This window comes from Hyla sarda, chromosome 3, assembly GCF_029499605.1.
Source record: "Hyla sarda isolate aHylSar1 chromosome 3, aHylSar1.hap1, whole genome shotgun sequence".
NCBI classification, from domain to species: Eukaryota; Metazoa; Chordata; class Amphibia; order Anura; family Hylidae; genus Hyla; species Hyla sarda.
The window spans coordinates 16,996,706-17,018,967 of NC_079191.1; the positions used below are offsets into that span (position 1 = coordinate 16,996,706).

General features: G+C 46.1%; 1 protein-coding gene across 1 annotated transcript in view; it reads left to right on the forward strand.

The window, feature by feature from the left end:
- The first annotated feature begins 10,475 nt into the window (after window positions 1–10,475).
- The window catches only part of EXTL3 (exostosin like glycosyltransferase 3), a 99,964-nt gene continuing 88,177 nt past the window's right edge, over window positions 10,476–22,262 (forward strand). The window contains exon 1 of the mRNA XM_056563819.1: window positions 10,476–10,631. The gene's annotated coding sequence lies outside the window, so the exon portion shown is untranslated. The remainder of the gene's footprint in view (window positions 10,632–22,262) is intronic.

The window sequence follows — 22,262 nt, forward strand, 5'->3', positions numbered from 1 at the left end:
CAGCAAGACCATCCCGCTTTGCGGCGGGCTCTGGTGAAAACCAGTAGTGGCTTAGAACCGGTCCACTAGCACGGTCCACGCCAATCCCTCTCTGGCACAGAGGATCCACTACCTGCCAGCCGGCATCGTGACAGTAGATCCGGCAATGGATCCCGCTGAAGTTCCTCTGCCAGTTGTCGCTGACCTCACCACGGTGGTCGCCCAGCAGTCACAACAGATAGCGCAACAAGGCCAACAGCTGTCTCAACTGACCGTTATGCTACAACAGTTACTACCACAGCTTCAGCAGTCATCTCCTCCGCCAGCTCCTGCACCTCCTCCGCAGCGAGTGGCCGCTCCTGGGATACGCTTATCCTTGCCGGATAAATTTGATGGGGACTCTAAGTTTTGCCGTGGCTTTCTTTCCCAATGTTCCCTGCATCTGGAGATGATGTCGGACCTGTTTCCCACTGAAAGGTCTAAGGTGGCTTTCGTAGTCAGTCTTCTGTCCGGAAAAGCCCTGTCATGGGCCACACCGCTCTGGGACCGCAATGACCCCGTCACTGCCTCTGTACACTCCTTCTTCTCGGAAATCCGAAGTGTCTTTGAGGAACCTGCCCGAGCCTCTTCTGCTGAGACTGCCCTGTTGAACCTGGTCCAGGGTAATTCTTCCGTTGGCGAGTATGCCGTACAATTCCGTACACTTGCTTCAGAATTGTCCTGGAATAATGAGGCCCTCTGCGCGACCTTCAAAAAAGGCCTATCCAGCAACATTAAAGATGTTCTGGCCGCACGAGAAATCCCTGCTAATCTACATGAACTCATTCACCTAGCCACTCGCATTGACATGCGTTTTTCTGAAAGGCGCCAGGAACTCCGCCAAGATATGGACTCTGTTCGCACGAGGCATTTCGTCTCCTCGGCTCCTCTCTCCTCTGGTCCCCTGCAATCTGTTCCTGTGCCTCCCGCCGTGGAGGCTATGCAGGTCGACCGGTCTCGCCTGACACCTCAAGAGAGGACACGACGCCGTATGGAGAACCTCTGCCTGTACTGTGCTAGTACCGAACACTTCCTGAGGGATTGTCCTATCCGTCCTCCCCGCCTGGAAAGACGTACGCTGACTCCGCACAAAGGTGAGACAGTCCTTGATGTCTACTCTGCTTCTCCACGTCTTACTGTGCCTGTGCGGATGTCTGCCTCTGCCTTCTCCTTCCCTGCTGTGGCCTTCTTGGACTCTGGATCTGCAGGAAATTTTATTTTGGCCTCTCTCGTCAACAGGTTCAACATCCCGGTGACCAGTCTCGCCAGACCCCTCTACATCAATTGTGTAAATAATGAAAGATTGGACTGTACCATACGTTTCCGCACGGAGCCCCTTCTTATGAGCATCGGATCTCATCATGAGAGGATTGAACTTTTGGTCCTCCCCAATTGCACCTCGGAAATTCTCCTTGGACTTCCCTGGCTTCAACTTCATTCCCCTACCCTGGATTGGTCCACTGGGGAGATCAAGAGTTGGGGGTCCTCTTGTTCCAAGAACTGTCTAAAACCGGTTCCCAGTAACCCTTGCCGTAACTCTGTGGTTCCTCCAGTAACCGGTCTCCCTAAGGCCTATATGGACTTCGCGGATGTTTTCTGCAAAAAACAAGCTGAGACACTACCTCCTCACAGGCCTTATGATTGCCCTATCGACCTCCTCCCGGGCACTACTCCACCCCGGGGCAGAATTTATCCTCTCTCTGCCCCAGAGACTCTTGCCATGTCCGAATACGTCCAGGAGAATCTAAAGAAGGGCTTTATCCGTAAATCCTCCTCTCCTGCCGGAGCCGGATTTTTCTTTGTGTCCAAAAAAGATGGCTCCCTACGTCCTTGCATTGACTACCGCGGTCTTAATAAAATCACGGTTAAGAACCGCTACCCCTTACCCCTCATCTCTGAACTCTTTGATCGCCTCCAAGGTGCCCACATCTTCACTAAATTGGACTTAAGAGGCGCCTATAACCTCATCCGCATCAGAGAGGGGGACGAGTGGAAAACGGCATTTAACACCAGAGATGGACACTTTGAGTATCTGGTCATGCCCTTTGGACTGTGCAACGCCCCTGCCGTCTTCCAAGACTTTGTCAATGAAATTTTTCGTGATCTGTTATACTCCTGTGTTGTTGTATATCTGGACGATATCCTAATTTTTTCTGCCAATCTAGAAGAACACCGCCAGCATGTCCGTATGGTTCTTCAGAGACTTCGTGACAACCAACTCTATGCCAAAATTGAGAAATGTCTGTTTGAATGCCAATCTCTTCCTTTTCTAGGATATTTGGTCTCTGGCCAGGGACTACAGATGGATCCAGACAAACTCTCTGCCGTCTTAGATTGGCCACGCCCCTCCGGACTCCGTGCTATCCAACGCTTTTTGGGGTTCGCCAATTATTACAGGCAATTTATTCCACATTTTTCTACCATTGTGGCTCCTATCGTGGCTTTAACCAAAAAAAGTGCTGATCCCAAGTCCTGGCCTCCTCAAGCAGAAGACGCCTTTAAACGACTCAAGTCTGCCTTTTCTTCGGCTCCCGTCCTCTCCAGACCTGACCCTTCCAAACCCTTCCTATTGGAGGTTGATGCCTCCTCAGTGGGAGCTGGAGCTGTTCTTCTACAAAAAAATTCTTCCGGGCATGCTGTCACTTGTGGTTTTTTCTCTAGGACCTTCTCTCCAGCGGAGAGGAACTACTCCATCGGGGATCGAGAGCTTCTAGCCATTAAATTAGCACTTGAGGAATGGAGGCATCTGCTGGAGGGATCAAGTTCTCCTGTTATTATCTACACCGACCACAAGAACCTCTCCTACCTCCAGTCTGCCCAACGGCTGAATCCTCGCCAGGCCCGGTGGTCTCTGTTCTTTGCCCGATTTAATTTTGAGATTCACTTTCGTCCTGCCGATAAGAACATTAGGGCCGATGCTCTCTCTCGTTCCTCGGATGCCTCAGAAGTTGATCTCCCTCCGCAACACATCATTCCACCTGACTGCCTGATCTCCACTTTTCCTGCCTCCATCAGGCAGACTCCTCCAGGGAAGACCTTTGTTTCTCCACGCCAACGCCTCGGAATCCTCAAATGGGGTCACTCCTCCCATCTCGCAGGTCATGCGGGCATCAAGAAATCTGTGCAACTCATCTCCCGCTTCTATTGGTGGCCGACTCTGGAGACGGATGTTGGGGACTTTGTGCGAGCCTGCACTATCTGTGCCCGGGATAAGACTCCTCGCCAGAAGCCCGCTGGTTTTCTTCATCCTCTGCCTGTCCCCGAACAGCCTTGGTCTCTGATTGGTATGGATTTTATTACTGATTTACCCCCTTCCCGTGGCAACACTGTTATTTGGGTGGTCGTTGATCGATTCTCCAAAATGGCACATTTCATCCCTCTTCCTGGTCTTCCTTCTGCGCCTCAGTTGGCTAAACAATTTTTTGTACACATTTTTCGTCTTCACGGGTTACCTACGCAGATTGTCTCGGATAGAGGTGTCCAATTCGTGTCTAAATTCTGGAGGGCTCTCTGTAAACAACTCAAGATTAAATTAAATTTTTCCTCTGCATATCATCCCCAGTCCAATGGACAAGTAGAAAGAATTAACCAGATCTTGGGTGATTATTTGCGACATTTTGTTTCCTCCCGCCAGGATGACTGGGCAGATCTCCTTCCATGGGCCGAATTCTCGTATAACTTCAGGGTCTCTGAATCTTCCTCCAAATCCCCATTTTTCGTGGTGTACGGCCGTCACCCTCTTCCCCCCCTCCCTACCCCCTTGCCCTCTGGTCTGCCCGCTGTGGATGAAATTTCTCGTGACCTTTCCATTATATGGAGAGAGACCCAAAATTCTCTCTTACAGGCTTCTTCACGCATGAAGAGGTTCGCGGATAAGAAAAGAAGAGCTCCCCCCGTTTTTTCCCCTGGAGACAAGGTATGGCTCTCCGCTAAATATGTCCGCTTCCGTGTCCCTAGCTACAAGTTGGGACCACGCTATCTTGGTCCTTTCAAAATTTTGTGTCAAATTAATCCTGTCTCTTATAAACTTCTTCTTCCTCCTTCTCTTCGTATCCCTAATGCCTTTCACGTCTCTCTTCTCAAACCACTCATCCTCAACCGTTTTTCTCCCAAATCTGTTCCTCCCACTCCTGTTTCCGGCTCCTCGGACGTCTTCTCGGTCAAGGAAATTTTGGCTGCCAAAAAGGTCAGAGGGAAAAATTTTTTTTTAGTAGACTGGGAGGGTTGTGGTCCTGAAGAGAGATCCTGGGAACCTGAGGACAACATCCTTGACAAAAGTCTGCTCCTCAGGTTCTCAGGCTCCAAGAAGAGGGGGAGACCCAAGGGGGGGGGTACTGTTACGCCGAGCGCTCCGGGTCCCCGCTCCTCCCCGGAGCGCTCGCTTCACTCTCTCCGCTGCAGCGCTCCGGTCACGTCCTCTGACCCGGGGCGCTGCGATCCCGCTGCCAGCCGGGATGCGATTCGCGATGCGGGTAGCGCCCGCTCGCGATGCGCACCCCGGCTCCCCTACCTGACTCGCTCCCCGTCTGTTCTGTCCCGGCGCGCGCGGCCCCGCTCCCTAGGGCGCGCGCGCGCCGGGTCTCTGCGATTTAAAGGGCCACTGCGCCGCTGATTGGCGCAGTGGTTCCAATTAGGGTAATCACCTGTGCACTTCCCTATATTACCTCACTTCCCTTGCACTCCCTTGCCGGATCTTGTTGCCTTAGTGCCAGTGAAAGCGTTCCTTGTGTGTTCCTTGCCTGTGTTTCCAGACCTTCTGCCGTTGCCCCTGACTACGATCCTTGCTGCCTGCCCCGACCTTCTGCTACGTCCGACCTTGCTTCTGCCTACTCCCTTGTACCGCGCCTATCTTCAGCAGCCAGAGAGGTGAGCCGTTGCTAGTGGATACGACCTGGTCACTACCGCCGCAGCAAGACCATCCCGCTTTGCGGCGGGCTCTGGTGAAAACCAGTAGTGGCTTAGAACCGGTCCACTAGCACGGTCCACGCCAATCCCTCTCTGGCACAGAGGATCCACTACCTGCCAGCCGGCATCGTGACAATAACTCAGGATCAGTACAGGATAAGTAATGTAATGATAAGTAATGCACTATTTCTCCCATTACTATCTTCCATCACAAAATAACGGCCGTTATTAATAACGGGCTATAACGGGTTAAAACGGCTATTAGAAAAATCCCATAGACTATAATGGGATTTTCTAACGGCCGTATAGGATTTTGTAACTGCCGTTTTACAGCTGTTTTTCAGACAGAACTTTGTACGGATCTTTAATTGGAGTAATTTTGTAGTGTGAAAGAAGCTTTACAACAATATATATTTTGCATAGTTTTGGTTATGGTTTACTAGCTTTACAAAATAAAAAATAAACAAGTTGGCCAAATTCTAAATTGTCTAAATAGCTATGTTGGGGATCATTTGTTGTGTCATATGTATGTTGTTTTTTTTTCAATTAGTACTTATTACCGCTTTTTATGGAGAAAAAAAAAGGGATAAGTGCAGACCTATCCATTTCCCGAAAACTGTGTCTACTTGCATGGATGTTCCACACTAAATGGGGGCCCCCAACTGGGTGACGTTCCCCACTCTGGACTAAGTGAACACACAGGCATAATAGGTACCAAATCAGCACACAAGGGGTTAAACAGGGACAAGCCAAAGAAAGAAAACCAAGAAGGAAGCGCAGTACAAAAACAGAACCAGAATCAGAGTTGGAACAAGCCATTGTCAAACCAGGGGGGTAGTGCAGTATAAAATCAGCAGGTAAGAGAGTAGTCAAATACAGGTTAAGGTCAGACTCCAGGGAACGGGCACATTGATTGGGAGCACTGGTGAAGGAAGTTAACCAAAATAACGGGCAACTCAGCTGATTGTCTCCGCGCTCCCACCTTCCGATAGGCTGAGCTGGCTGAGTGATACAGTGGCGAACTGCCTTGTGGCATGTAGTGCCGCTGTCAGGACGGTGAGAGACTTTCGACCACACCTTGTGAGGACTGATGGCGCCGAAGAGACCGTTCCAGATAAATTTATGACAATCTATGATGAAAAGAAAGCACAATTTTGGATCTAAATTTTAATATTTTACTAGTTCATTTGTTTTAATAGTTCAATGATACCAAATATTTAGTTTTCTTTTTTTTAAAAAATAGATAAAAAGGGGTAATTTGAATTACTATTAGGAGAGGTTATTTATCTTTATTTTTTAAGCATTTGTTTTTGTTTTGTTTTTAAGACTTGTTAACCCCTTAAAGGACAAGGCCCATTTTGACCTTAAAGGGGTATTCCAGGCAAAAACTTTTTCTTATATATATCAACTGGCTCCAGAAAGTTAAACAGATTTGTAAATTACTTCTATTAAAAAATCTTAATCCTTTCAGTACTTATGAGCTTCTTAAGTTAAGGTTGTTCTTTTCTGTCTAAGTCCTCTCTGATGACACCTGTCTCGGGAAACGCCCAGTTTAGAAGCAAATCCCCATAGCAAACCTCTTCTAAACTGGGCGTTTTCTGAGACAGGTGTCATCAGAGAGCACTTGGACAGAAAACAACAACCTTAACTTCAGAAGCTCATAAGTACTGAAAGGATTAAGATTTTTTAATAGAAGTAATTTACAAATCTGTTTAACTTTCTGGAGCCAGTTGATATATATAATAAAAGTTTTTGCCTGGAATACCCCTTTAAGGACACATCCAATTTTATTTTTGTGTTTTCGTTTTTTCCTCCTCGCCTTCTAAAATCCATAACTCTTTTATATTTCCATTCACAGACCCATATGAGAGCAGTTTTGTTTGCGTAACCAGTTGTACTTTGTAATGACATCTCTCATTTTACCCTAAAATGTATTAAAATTGCCCTATTTTGACGACCTCTAACTTTCTTATTTTTCCGTATTCAGGAATGTGTGAGGCTTTTTTTCCCCCCGCCATGATCTGTAGTTTGTTTTATTACCACGTTCGTATATATGTGACTTTTTGATTGCTTTTTATTAAAGGGGTACTCTGTTACCTTGCTGTCGGAGCTCCGCTTTCCAGCGTCCGGAAGTTATTGTTCCGAATGATGTGTGTGTGGGCTTCCGTGTTCAGGGCCGCCCCTCGTGACATCACGCCCGCCCCCTTGTGACGTCACGCCCGCCCCCTCAATGAAAGTCTATGGGAAGGGGGCGCGACGGCCGTCACAACCCCTTCCCATAGACTTTCGTTGAGGGGGCAGGCGTGACGTCACGAGGGGCGGCCCTGAACACGGAAGCCCGCACACAAATCGTTCGGAACAATAACTTCCGGACGCTGGAAAACGGAGCTCCGACAGCAAGGTATTAGAGTACCCCTTTACATTTTTTTGCAATTTGATGTGACAAAAACAGCTGAAATTTTGGACTTTTTTTTTACTTTTACGACGTTTTCCGTAGAGGATCATTAACATAATATTTTTATAGTTTGGATATTTACGCACGCAACGATACCAAATATATTTATTATTTATAGTTTTTTTAAATGCTTTTTTGTATTAATATGGGGAAAAGGGGTGATTTAAAACTTTATTGGGGGAGGGGTATATTAAAAAAAAATTAACTTTTTTAAAAACTTTTTTTTACATTTAGTTTACACTTTTGCAGTGGGACTATTTATAACAATCGTTAGATTGCTAATACTGTTCAGTGCTATGCATAGGGCATAGCACTCATCAGTATTATCGGCGATCATCTGCTCTGGTCTGTTAAAAGAAGTCCCCAGGAGATGGATGGAGGCAGGTGAGGGGACGTCCGTCTGCCATCTTGGCTGATGTGATCTCTGCGGCAATGCCGCAGGCGATCAGATCAGCCATTTTAAGTGCTGCACCGCCACAGATGCATGTGATCTGTATTAATGACGACATCTGAGGGGTTAATGGCAGACATCAGCATGATCACTGATGTCCACCATTACCGGCGGGTCCGCGGCTGCTGACAGCCGCTGGGACCCGCTGTGAATGAAGCGAGTGCAGTGCGCTGTGCGCGAAGTAACACCATGCCCATGTCCTGAAAGGGGTATTCCTGGAAAAAACTTTTATTTTTATTTTTTTATATCAACTGGCTCCAGAAAGTTAAACAGATTTGTAAATTACTTCATTAAAAACAACTCAACTTCAGCAGCTTATAAGTACTGGATAAAGAATTTTTAATAGAAGTAATTAACAAATCTGTTTAACTTTTTGGAGCCAGTTGATATATAAAAAAAAGTTTTTTGCTGGATAACCCCTACAAGGGGTTAAAGGGGTACCCACGGTGTCTGATGAGCGCAAGTGACGGTCCGCCCAGCCAATCACCGACCACTGCGATATCCCACCTCAGGCAGTGATTGGGCTGTCACTTATGCCCGTCAAAGAAGGTGGGGGCCAGAACGCACCAAGGACAGGTAAGTAGCCCGGCCTCCTTATGGGGAATAAGTGTCTGATGAGCTCAGTTCCCTGGAGAACTACTTTAGGTCCCCATAGGGACAATTTCATAATACAGAATTTCCGAGCTTAAGGGAGTACTCTGCCAAAATACATCTTATCCCCTATCCGAAAGAAGAGGGATGAGATGTCTGATCGTGATCTCCTGGCCAGCAGCAGCGGTGTCCAGAACATGGAAGCTTGGAGCTTCCGTGTTTGTGATGTCACGCCACGCCCCCTCCATTCATGTCTATGGGAGGGGGCATGACGGCTACTACGCAGCCTTCACACCTCCTCCCATAGACATGAATGGAGGGGGTGTGGCGGCTGTAGTCGACAGTCTTGCGACATGGAGCAGAGTTTGTTACGTGCACAGATGACTAGGGTGTTGCGCCGGAGATCGCGGGGGTCCCCAGCGGCAAGACCACCTGTGTTAGCCTGGGGGAAGTAGGGTATGGGGAGTGTAGCTGCGCGGGTATTAAAGGGTGCTTGTTAACCCTTGCTATTCATGATGCCAGGGTGAGGGCTCCTCAATAACGCTTTACCTACCGCCGCCCTTCCCAAGAACGATAGGGAGGTAGATGATAATAGGTTTGAGGTAGTGAGTAATAATGGATTGTCCACAACCGGAAAAACTTCTGCAAACAGCGATAACTTTACTGAAGATTTTCTGCACACTTCATTAACATAACAGTCTCTCATCAATACAACAGCTTCCTTCTGGAGATTGACAATGGTTGGGACTTTAGCTTTAAAAGTCTATTGCGCTGTCCCACTGGATTTAGGGGAATTAGTTGCGGTCCAGTAGTCAGGCTAGTATTAGCAGGAATTAGGGTAAAACTCACGATTTTTGGTTCTGCTGAGGCCTAGCGTGTCTTTGAAAGTTGTGTAGCACACCGTCCTGGTAGTCCGGCATCCACGAGAGCAGCAACCCAAGAGAGCGATAATTGGACGCAGCTCCCTTATATGGGCAGGGGCTGGACTAGTGCTAATTGGTCCAATACTGATATCAATCACCTTTACAGAGATTTGGGGGTAACACGTGACCCAAGGACCTCCTAAGGTCCCGCAACACACCATAGAGGTCACCAGTAGGGTCACACGACCAAAGGTCCTGCGACGCTGAAGAAGGTAAGTACTATACATTTCTATACAATATAGCTATAATTATTAATATATACATTTGGGCTTTCCCACCTCAGGAACCCTACCTGAACGTTGTTACTCTGACTTTGGGGACCTCTACACTAGGTACTGGATGCAATACGGTACCGGGACACCACACCACCCGCAATTAGAAATCTTATCCATACGTTTTTCGGTGAAGTACCCCTTTAAATTCCAATGCAGAGTTTCATAACGGAAAATCTGCTGAACCCTTATGGAACGACCGCCTGGGGTGGAAATATGTTGCAGAATATTCTGTGTGTGACAGGTGACGCCGGATGAACGGCGCCATGACCGCACAATGCAGTGGAGCTTTTTCTGCCAAAAGAATGAACATTTAAACTTTTTTTTTCTTTTTTGTGTCAATATGGCGGTATAAGGAAGCGATGCAGATTAATACAGGGCGCACTTTGGGCATGGCACGGTTGCTACAGTAACTGTTACACACTTTAAGGCTGGATTCACACACAGCGTTTTTTTTTTATTGTATTGCTTTGTTTATACAGCCTATTTCTGTTATATTGATGATAAATAGAATACATAACATTAAGACTGCTCCTATATAACGTTATATTGATCGGGACCAGTTACTGTTAAATGGGACGCAGTGGGTTAAACATGTACAGTACTGTAGTCGCTCCCTTTACGGCACATAAGATTAGGACCACCACACAGGAAGTCTACGTGCTCTATTGGATTATAAAGGGTTAAAAGCTCGCTGTCACCATGGCAACGCCGAAAGCGGCCGCCAGGTGGAGCTGTGGAGCGCTCAAAGCGGCTCCTCTGTCTTGTGTATTTTCTCTCGCAATGTGCGCGCGGCGATAGGCGGGGCTGGAGGCTTCGTGCGCAGCGGAGGGAGGAGCTGAGGGCGGACTACGGGGTGGTGATGGGAGGGGCCAATGACGGAGTCGCGAACGAAGATGGGCGGGACTGAGGCCGGCGTGTTCGCGGAGGGAATCTCGCGAGATTTGGTGGTTCGGCGGTATGTTCCCGTACAGGCAGCGTTGTGGAGTGTGAGGCGGAGACACCGGGCGGCGGCGGTAAGCTGGGCACCGGGGAGAGAGTGGGGGGAGGGGTGCGGGCAATCACCGGCCCTGTACCATGTATGCCTCATATCCGTCTCAATCACATTGGGCTGCGTAGTCTTTATATACTGTGTATGTATGCTGCCATCTTCTGCTGTATACTGCCCAATAATCTCCTGTATAGTGCCCCACATCCCCCTGTATAGTGCCCCACATCCCCCTGTATAGTGCCCCACATCCCCCTGTATAGTGTCCCACATCCCCCTGTATAGTGCCCCACATCCCCCTGTATAGTGCCCCACATCCCCCTGTATAGTGCCCCACATCCCCCTGTATAGTGCCCCACATCCCCCTGTATAGTGCCCCACATCCCCCTGTATAGTGCCCCACATCCCCCTGTATAGTGCCCCACATCCCCCTGTATAGTGCCCCACATCCCCCTGTATAGTGCCCCACATCCCCCTGTATAGTGCCCCACATCCCCCTGTATAGTGCCCCACATCCCCCTGTATAGTGCCCCACATCCCCCTGTATAGTGCCCCACATCCCCCTGTATAGTGCCCCACATCCCCCTGTATAGTGCCCCACATCCCCCTGTATAGTGCCCCACATCCCCCTGTATAGTGCCCCACATCCCCCTGTATAGTGCCCCACATCCCCCTGTATAGTGCCCCACATCCCCCTGTATAGTGCCCCACATCCCCCTGTATAGTGCCCCACATCCCCCTGTATAGTGCCCCACATCCCCCTGTATAGTGCCCCACATCCCCCTGTATAGTGCCCCACATCCCCCTGTATAGTGCCCCACATCCCCCTGTATAGTGCCCCACATCCCCCTGTATAGTGCCCCACATCCCCCTGTATAGTGCCCCACATCCCCCTGTATAGTGCCCCACATCCCCCTGTATAGTGCCCCACATCCCCCTGTATAGTGCCCCACATCCCCCTGTATAGTGCCCCACATCCCCCTGTATAGTGCCCCACATCCCCCTGTATAGTGCCCCACATCCCCCTGTATAGTGCCCCACATCCCCCTGTATAGTGCCCCACATCCCCCTGTATAGTGCCCCACATCCCCCTGTATAGTGCCCCACATCCCCCTGTATAGTGCCCCACATCCCCCTGTATAGTGCCCCACATCCCCCTGTATAGTGCCCCACATCCCCCTGTATAGTGCCCCACATCCCCCTGTATAGTGCCCCACATCCCCCTGTATAGTGCCCCCCATCCCCCTGTATAGTGCCCCCCATCCCCCTGTATAGTGCCCCCCATCCCCCTGTATAGTGCCCCCCATCCCCCTGTATAGTGCCCCCCATCCCCCTGTATAGTGCCCCCCATCCCCCTGTATAGTGCCCCCCATCCCCCTGTGTAGTGCCCCCCATCCCCCTGTGTAGTGCCCCCCATCCCCCTGTATAGTGCCCCCCATCCCCCTGTGTAGTGCCCCCCATCCCCCTGTGTAGTGCCCCCCATCCCCCTGTGTAGTGCCCCCGTGTACCGCCCCACTTCCCCCCGCATAATGTACTGTGCTCCATATTCATCATATACTCCCCTGTCATATATCACTGTCCTCATATTATTCCCCACCATCCTATATTATATGCCCCCCCATCATATATCACTGTCCTCATATATTATATACCCCCCCCCCTGTCAAATATCATATACTCCCTGTCATACAGTTGCAAGAAGAAGTATGTGAACCCTTTGGAATTATATGGATTTCTGCTCTAATTGGTCATAAAATGTGATCTGATCGGCGTAAACTAATAACACACAAAGAATTAAATCTTACCATGTTTCTATTGAACACACCGTGTAAACATTCACAGTGCAGGTGGAAAAAGGATGTGAACCTCTGGATTTAATAACTGGTTGAATCTTCTTTGGCAGCAATAACTTCAACCAAACATTTCCTGTAGTTGCAGATCAGACGTTCACACCGGTCAGGAGTAATTCTGGACCATTCCTCTTTACAGAACAGATTCAGATCAGTAATATTCTTGGGATGTCCGGTGGGAATCGCTTCTTGAGGTCAGGACTCTGGGCCAATCCAGAAGGGGTATTTTCTTCTGTTTAAGCCATTCTGTTGTCGATTTACGTCTATGCTTTGGGTCGTTGTCCTGTTGCAACCCCCATCTTCTGTTGAGCTTCAGCTGGACAGATGGCCTTAAAGGGGTTCTCCATCTTAAGGTGATTTTAGTACATACCTGGCAGACAGTAATGGACATGCTTAGGAAGGATCTGCGCTTGTCTTGGGGCTAAATGGCTATGCTGTGAGATTACCATAACACTGTGGCTAGCTTTTTGTGAACTGGTATTTCCTGTTTGACTTTTCTTTTTTGACTACAAATCCCACAATTCCATTTTCCTCCCTCCCACACATCAGCCACCCCACCCATTGAAACATAAATGAGCTGCATCCATTCAAAAGACCTGTGGTTTTCAATCAGGGTGCCTACAGCTGTTGCATTAGTTGCAGATTGATCCCTCCACCCATTGAAGCAGGCAGGCTCGCTGTCATCAGCTGACTAGTGATGTCAGGTCTTGGCCGCATTGCAACCTGGGAAAAATCTGAGACAACAGTCATTTTGTATGCTGGGAAAAATAAATATTGGGGTGAAAATCACAGAAGAATTGTGAGAAAACCGTCCCACACAGGTACAGACACTATATTATGGACTACACTAACTTTACAGCCCCTGTAGCATAGTCAAATAAAAAAACATTCCCGGAATACCCCTTTAAGTTCTGCAAAATGTCTTGATAAACTTGGGAATTAATTTTTCCTTCGATGATAGCAATCCGTTCAGGGCCTGACGCAGCCTCAAACCATGATGCCCCCACCACCATACTTCACAGTGGGGACGAGGTTTTGGTGTTGTTGTGCTGCTTTTTCTGAACACATAGGCCAACATTTATCATTGTCTTCAGACTGTTTTTTTGTCTAAAAAATGCGCAAAATAGGCGTAAGCAGGGTTTATTTGCCCCTTTTGGTTTACACATTTCTGATGATTTTGAGTTGTAATCCACTGATTTTGGCAATACCCATGATATGGACGGGTTTTATGAACTGCGCCTTTTTGTGGAAAGGCGCAAAAAGTGTAAAGCCACTGAAAAGTCTCTAAAACTACACCAGCCCAGACTTAGCTTCATGGTGTATGTCAAGAGAGAAATTTCACACAGAGCTCTTTTGTGCGAGGCATCGTTCACATCAGGCAATGCTTCTTGTGAAAAGCAAACCCAGAACTGGTGGGTGTTTTTTATAGGGCAGCTGTAACCAACACCTCCAATCTCATCTCATTCATTGGACTCCAGTTGGATGACACCTTGCCCCAATTAGCTCTTTGAGATGTCATTAGTCTAGGGGTTCACATTCTTTTTCCACCTGCACTGTAAATGTTTACATGGTGTGTTCAATAAAAACATGGTGAGATTTAATTCTTTGTGTTATTAGTTTAAGCAGACGGTGATTGTCTATTGTTGTGACTTAGATGAAGATCAGATCACATTTTATGATCAATTTGTACAGAAATCCATATTCCAAAGGGTTCACATACTTTGGCTTGCAACTGTATAACGCTGTCCTCATATATTATATACCCCCTGTCATATATCACATACCCCGTCATATATCACATACCCCGTCATATATCACTGTCCACATATATCATATACAGGGGTGTGGAAATTTTTATAAAAAAAAACTACTTGTCCACGGGACTAAAATGGAGCAAAATCTACTTGTCCCTCGTGACGATCCACTTGTCGGGGCCAATTTTCGCTTTTACACTTTTCGTTTTTTCCTCCTCACCCTATAATAGCCATAAATACCTACTATAATGACACCTTTTAATTTTTCAATAACACATTGTCCGAACCAAAAAAAAAAAAAAAAAAAAAAAAAAATATATATATATATTAAGGGAAGTGAAATTGAAATAGTGAACGATAATTTTGCAGATTTGGTGGTTTTTCTTTTCTGCGCCATTTACCTTGTGGTTGAGGTAACATGTTAGTTTTATACTTTAGGCGCCTGATTACAGCGATACCAGATTTGTATCGTTTACGTCATGTTTTGCTAATTCTGGACTTTTTCAAATTTTTTTAATTGCCATTATTTAACCCCTGTAGCTTTATTTTTTTTCCGCATACCGGGCTGTATGAGGGCTCATGTTTTGCGCCATAATCTGTTTTTTGTATCGGTACCATTTTGGTATTGATCTGACTTGTTAATCGCTTTTTAACTTTTTTTCTGGGATATTATAAAAATTGCAAATCTGTGGTTTGGTATTTTTTTTACATTTACCGTACGTGATACATAATGTTATATTTTAATAGGTTGTACAATTACGCACGAAGCGATACCAAATATGTTTATTTTTATTATGTTTACATGGTTTTTATATAGGAAAAGGGGGTGATTTGAACTTTTAACATGGAAGGGGTTAATGCAGCGGTCTTCAAACTGTGGCCCTCCACATGTTGCAAAACTACAACTCCCAGCATACCCGGACAGCCAACGCCTGTCCTGGCATGCTGGGAATTGTAGTTTTGTAACATCTGGAGGGCACAGTTTGAAGACCACTGGGTTAATGTGTCTTTCAAACTTTTATTAAAACTTTAATTTTTATTTTTATTTTTTTTACACTTTATTAGACTTATGAGGAATCATTAGATTCCTCAGGCAGATTAATAGATTCTATTGAACTCTATTAATCTGTGAGCTCTGTGATCCATTGATAGAGCCTGATCCAGCCGGGATCTATCAATGACAGAGCCGGGACTGCAGGAAGCAGAGGTAAGTCCTCCGGCTACCTCCATAGTGGATCTCCCCCCACGATCGCGCTGCGGGGGGGGGGGAAATCCACCCCACTAGCCCACCAGGGAGCATTCACATCTCCCTTTAGACGCCGCTGTCAGCTTTGACAGCGGCGATCTAAAGGGTTAATAGCCAGCCGCGGCGATCGCTGCATGCTGGCTATTAGCGGCGGCCCCCGGCTACTGAGAACAGCCGGGGGCTGCAGAGTATGGAGCGGCACGAGTCCCGAGCCCGCTCCATACATACTGCAGAGCGCCACATGCATCTCCCCGTGCAGATACGCGTCCACTCCTCCCCTCAGCTCTCCGAAGCTACAGCTGGGGGGAGTGAAGGCAGAGGACACAGGTCTGCACGGGGAGCAAGAAGCCACGCCCCCTCATCTCCCCCCGCACGTCTGCAGAGCAAGAAGCCACGCCCCCTCATCTCCCCCCGCACGTCTGCAGAGCAAGAAGCCACGCTCCCTCTTCTCCCCCCCCGCACGTCTGCAGAGCAAGAAGCCACGCCCCCTCATCTCCCCCCGCACGTCTGCAGAGCAAGAAGCCACGCCCCCTCATCTCCCCCCCGCACGTCTGCAGAGCAAGAAGCCACGCCCCCTCATCTCCCCCGCACGTCTGCAGAGCAAGAAGCCACGCCCCCTCATCTCCCCCCGCACGTCTGCAGAGCAAGAAGCCACGTTCCCTCTTCTCCCCCCCGCACGTCTGCAGAGCAAGAAGCCACGCCCCCTCATCTCCCCCCGCACGTCTGCAGAGCAGGGGAGAGAAGACAAATACACAGCTTCTCATCTCCCCTGCTCTGCTATACAGGCTGCAGAGTATGGAGCGGGCAGGAGTCGGGAGCCGCTCCATACAGACTGCAGATCCGCCGCACTTGTCAGGTCCGGCCCTGCTTTCCCGAAGCCGGGCTAAGGGCCGGACAAATTCACCTGCCCGGCGCCCAAAACTGCTAGTCCCGGGCGTCGGGCGATAGAAATTCCACATCCCTGCATATACCCCGTCATATCACTGTCCTCATATATTATATACCCCCTGTCACCCATCATATATCACTGTCCACAGATATCATATACCCACTGTCATATATCACTGTCCTCATATATTTTATACTCCCCGTCATATATCACTGTCCTCATGTATATTATATACCCACTGTCCTATATCACTGTCCTCATATATTATATACCCCCTGTCACCCATCATATATCACATACCCACTGTCATATATCACTGTCCTCATATATTATATACTCCCCGTCATATATCACTGTCCTCATATATTATATACTCCCCGTCATATATCACTGTCCTCATATTATATATACCCCCTGTCATATATCACTGTCCTCATATTATATATACCCCCTGTCATATATCACTGTCCTCATATATTTTATACTCCCCGTCATATATCACTGTCCTCATGTATATTATATACCCACTGTCCTATATCACTGTCCTCATATATTATATACCCCCTGTCACCCATCATATATCACATACCCACTGTCATATATCACTGTCCTCATATATTATATACTCCCCGTCATATATCACTGTCCTCATATATTATATACTCCCCGTCATATATCACTGTCCTCATATTATATATACCCCCTGTCATATATCACTGTCCTCATATTATATATACCCCCTGTCATATATCACTGTCCTCATATATTTTATACTCCCCGTCATATATCACTGTCCTCATGTATATTATATACCCACTGTCATATATCACTGTCCTCATATATTATATACCCCCTGTCACCCATCATATATCACATACCCACTGTCATATATCACTGTCCTCATATATTTTATACTCCCCGTCATATATCACTGTCCTCATGTATATTATATACCCACTGTCATATATCACTGTCCTCATATATTATATACCCCCTGTCACCCATCATATATCACATACCCACTGTCATATATCACTGTCCTCATATATTATATACTCCCCGTCATATATCACTGTCCTCATATATTATATACTCCCCGTCATATATCACTGTCCTCATATTATATATACCCCCTGTCATATATCACTGTCCTCATATATTTTATACTCCCCGTCATATATCACTGTCCTCATGTATATTATATACCCACTGTCATATATCACTGTCCTCATATATCATATACCCCTGTCATATATCACTGTCCTCATATATCCTGTCATATATCACTGTCCTCATATATCATATACCCCTGTCATATATCACTGTCCTCATATATCATATACCCCCTGTCATATATCACTGTCCTCATATATCATATACCCCCCTGTCATATATCACTGTCCTCATATATCATATACCCCGTCATATATCACTGTCCTCATATTATATATACCCCCTGTCATATATCACTGTCCTCATATACCCCGTCATATATCACTGTCCTCATCGGGACATTATCGGCCGATAATCACGATTTTGGGCATTATCGGCATCGGCAATTACCTTGCCGATAATGCCCCGCACCGCGATATCACTGTCCTCATATACCCCCCGTCATATATCACTGACCTCATATATTATATACCCCTGTCATATATCACTGACCTCATATATCATATACCTCCTGTCATATATCACTGACCTCATATATCATATACCTCCCGTCATATATCACTGACCTCATATATCATATACCTCCTGTCATATATCGCTGTCCTCATATTATATACTCCCTGTCATATATCACTGACCTCATATCATATACTCCCTGTCATATATCACTGACCTCATATCATATACTCCCTGTCATATATCACTGACCTCATATCATATACTCCCTGTCATATATCACTGACCTCATATATCATATACCCCCGTCATATATCACTGACCTCATATATTATATACCCCTGTCATATATCACTGACCTCATATATCATATACCTCCTGTCATATATCACTGACCTCATATATCATATACCCCGTCATATATCACTGACCTCATATATCATATACCCCGTCATATATCACTGACCTCATATATTATATACCTCCTGTCATATATCGCTGTCCTCATATATTATATACCTCCTGTCATATATCACTGTCCTCATATATCATATACCCCAGTCATATATCACTGTCCTCATATATCATATACCCCAGTCATATATCACTGTCCTCATATATCATATACCCCAGTCATATATCACTGTCCTCATATATCATATACCCCAGTCATATATCACTGTCCTCATATTATATATACCTCCTGTCATATATCACTCTCCTCATATATCATATACCCCAGTCATATATCACTGACCTCATATCATATACTCCCTGTCATATATCACTGACCTCATATATCATATACCCCCGTCATATATCACTGTCCTCATATATCATATACCCCCTGTGATATATCGCTGTCCTCATATCATATACCTCCTGTCATATATCGCTGTCCTCATATATCATATACCCCCGTCATATATCACTGACCTCATATCATATACCCCCTGTCATATATCACTGTCCTCATATATCATATACCTCTGTCATATATCACTGTCCTCATATCATATACCCACTGTCATATATCATATACCCCCTGTCATATATCACTGTCCTCATATATCATATACCCCCTGTCATATATCACTGTCCTCATATATCATATACCCCGTCATATATCACTGTCCTCATATATCATATACCCCTGTCATATATCACTGTCCTCATATCATATACCCACTGTCATATATCATATACCCCCTGTCATATATCACTGTCCTCATATATCATATACCCCCTGTCATATATCACTGTCCTCATATATCATATACCCCCTGTCATATATCACTGTCCTCATATCATATACCCCCTGTCATATATCACTGTCCTCATATATCATATACCCCGTCATACATCACTGTCCTCATATATCATATACCCCCTGTCATATGACTGTCCTCATATATCATATACCCCAGTCATATATCACTGTCCTCATATCATATACCCCCGTCATATATCACTGTCCTCATATATTATATACCTCCTGTCATATATCGCTGTCCTCATATCATATACCCCCTGTCATATATCACTGTCCTCATATATCATATACCCCCATCATATATAACTGTCCTCATATATCCCGTCATATATCACTGTCCTCATATATCATATACCCCCTGTCATATATCACTGTCCTCATATATCATATACCCCCCATCATATATCACTGTCCTCATATATCATACACCCCAGTCATATATCACTGTCCTCATGTATCCTGTATTATACTCCAGAGCTGTACTCTCTATTCTGCTGGTGAGATCACTGTGTACATACATTAAATTACTGATCCTGAGTTAAATCCTGTATTATACCCCAGAGCTGTACTCACTATTCAGCTGGTGGGGTCACTGTGTACATACATTACATTACTTATCCTGTACTGATCCTGTATTATACCCCAGAGCTGTACTTACTATTCAGCTGGTGAGGTCACTGTGTACATACATTACATTACTTATCCTGTACTGATCCTGAGTTATATCCTGTATTATACTCCAGAGCTGTACTCACTATTCTGCTGGTGAGATCATTGTGTACATACATTACATTACTTATCCTGTACTGATCCTGAGTTATATCCTGTATTATACTGCAGAGCTGTACTCACTATTCTGCTGGTGAGGTCACTGTGTACATACATTACATTACTTATCCTGTACTGATCCTGAGTTATATCCTGTATTATACTCCAGAGCTGTACTCACTATTCTGCTGGTGAGGTCACTGTGTACATACATTACTTATCCTGTACTGATCCTGAGTTATATCCTGTATTATACTCCAGAGCTGTACTTACTATTCAGCTGGTGAGGTCACTGTGTATATACATTACATTACTGATCCTGTACTGATCCTGAGTTATATCCTGTATTATATTCCAGAGCTGTACTCACTATTCTGCTGGTGAGGTCACTGTGTATATACATTACATTACTTATCCTGTACTGACCCTGAGTTATATCCTGTATTATACCCCAGAGCTGTACTTACTATTCAGCTGGTGAGGTCACTGTGTACATACATTACATTACTTATCCTGTACTGATCCTGAGTTATATCCTGTATTATACTCCAGAGCTGTACTTACTATTCAGCTGGTGAGGTCACTGTGTACATACATTACATTACTTATCCTGTACTGATCCTGAGTTATATCCTGTATTATACCCCAGAGCTGTACTCACTATTCTGCTGGTGAGGTCACTGTGTACATACATTACATTACTTATCCTGTACTGATCCTGAGTTATATCCTGTATTATACTCCAGAGCTGTACTCACTATTCTGCTGGTGAGGTCACTGTGTACATACATTACATTACTTATCCTGTACTGATCCTGAGTTATATCCTGTATTATACTCCAGAGCTGTACTCACTATTCTGCTGGTGAGGTCACTGTGTACATACATTACATTACTTATCCTGTACTGATCCTGAGTTATATCATGTATTATACTCCAGAGCTGTACTCACTATTCTGCTGGTGAGGTCACTGTGTACATACATTACATTACTTATCCTGTACTGACCCTGAGTTATATCCTGTATTATACCCCAGAGCTGTACTCACTATTCTGCTGGTGAGGTCACTGTGTACATGCATTACATTACTTATCCTATACTGATCCTGAGTTACATCCTGTATTATACTCCAGAGCTGTACTCACTATTCTGCTGGTGAGATCACTGTGTACATACATTACATTACTTATCCTGTACTGATCCTGAGTTATATCCTGTATTATACCCCAGAGCTGTACTCACTATTCTGCTGGTGAGGTCACTGTGTACATACATTACTTATCCTGTCCCTCGTTCTTCAGATGCAGGTCTCCAAATTGTAAATCCACAGGATATACCTTAAATGACTAAGATGGGGATTACCCCTTCTTTTCTACCAATAAAGGCCAGTTGTTTTAATGAACTACTATCGGCTGGAATTGATGTTTGGGGAATAGGCGCCAAGGGCCAAGCAGGTCCTACTTTTTTGGTTCTCCTCTCACTCTTCAACAATGACCTTTAGGAGAAGCCCTCATACATATTCATTGACGAAAAGTATAAAGTTACGGTTTTAGTATTCGACAATGAAAAATAAAAAAAATATGTATATCAATAGTTGCGTTCTCAAAAGGGTTAATGAAGCCAATTTGCAGAGCTGCGCCTTTTCCATTATAGGTGCCTCGGAGCAATAAAAAATAATTGGTTACAAAGGTGTGAAGAGCGAGTAAGTATCTGTACAGCATGAATACTTAATACAGCAGTGTGCACAGCGTATACTCTATGTGTTCCCCAACCAAGGTGCCTTCAGCTGTTGCAAAACCACAACTCCCAGTATGCCCGGACAACCTTTGGTTGTCCGGGCATGCTGGGATTTGTAGTTTTGCATTAGCTGGAGGTACCCTGGCTGGGAAACACTGACCTATAATGACAAAAGTATTGTGACACCTCCATGTCTGTATTCTGTACGGACCGGACTTCCCCCTCCGTGTCTGTACGGACCGGACTTCCCCCTCCGTGTCTGTACGGACCGGACTTCCCCCTCCGCGTCTGTACGGACCGGACTTCCCCCTCCGCGTCTGTACGGACCGGACTTCCCCCTCCGCGTCTGTACGGACCGGACTTCCCCCTCCGCGTCTGTACGGACCGGACTTCCCCCTCCGCGTCTGTACGGACCGGACTTCCCCCTCCGCGTCTGTACGGACCGGACTTCCCCCTCCGCGTCTGTACGGACCGGACTTCCCCCTCCGCGTCTGTACGGACCGGACTTCCCC